The sequence below is a fragment of the Eimeria mitis genome, genomic scaffold (genome assembly GCF_000499745.2).
Source record: "Eimeria mitis Houghton genomic scaffold, Emh_scaff3295, whole genome shotgun sequence".
Taxonomy (NCBI): Eukaryota; Apicomplexa; class Conoidasida; order Eucoccidiorida; family Eimeriidae; genus Eimeria; species Eimeria mitis.
In genome coordinates, this window is record NW_013571634.1 from 3,308 (window position 1) to 3,915 (window position 608).

Consider the following 608-nt stretch of genomic DNA (forward strand, 5'->3'; position numbering starts at 1 on the left):
TTTTTTATTTTTTTTATTTTTTTTATTTTTTTTGTTTTTTCTGTTTTGTATGGAATACCACAACGTGTTCTAGAGTATATCTTTTTTTCTTCTTTTTTTATTTTTTATTTTATTTTTTATTTTTATTTTTTTAGTTGTTTTGTTTTGTTTTTTGTTCTGTTTTTTTTGTTTTATTTTTTTCATTGTCTTCTTTTTTTTGCTTTGTTTTGTTTTTTTGTTTTTTGGTTTATTTTGTATGGTTTTGTTCTTTTTTATTTTGTTCTTTTCTGTTTTTTGTTTTTTTTTTTTTCTGTGTTACTTTATTTTATTTTATTTATTTATTTTACTTTGTTGCGTTTAATTTTATTTCATTCATTTTGTTTTGTTTTGTTTTATTTTATTTATTTTGTTTGTTTTGTTTACATATTTATTTTATTTTATTTTATTTTGTATCTGTCTCTTTATCTGTCTCTTCTCTCCTTCTCCTTCCTAATATATCTATTATTACTACTACTGCTGCTGCTGTTGCTGCTGCTGCTGCTGTTGCTGCTGCTGCTGCTGCTGCTGCTGCTGTTGCTGTGTTGTTGTGTGTGTTGCTGCTGCAGCTGCGCATGCACGCAGTCCCACGA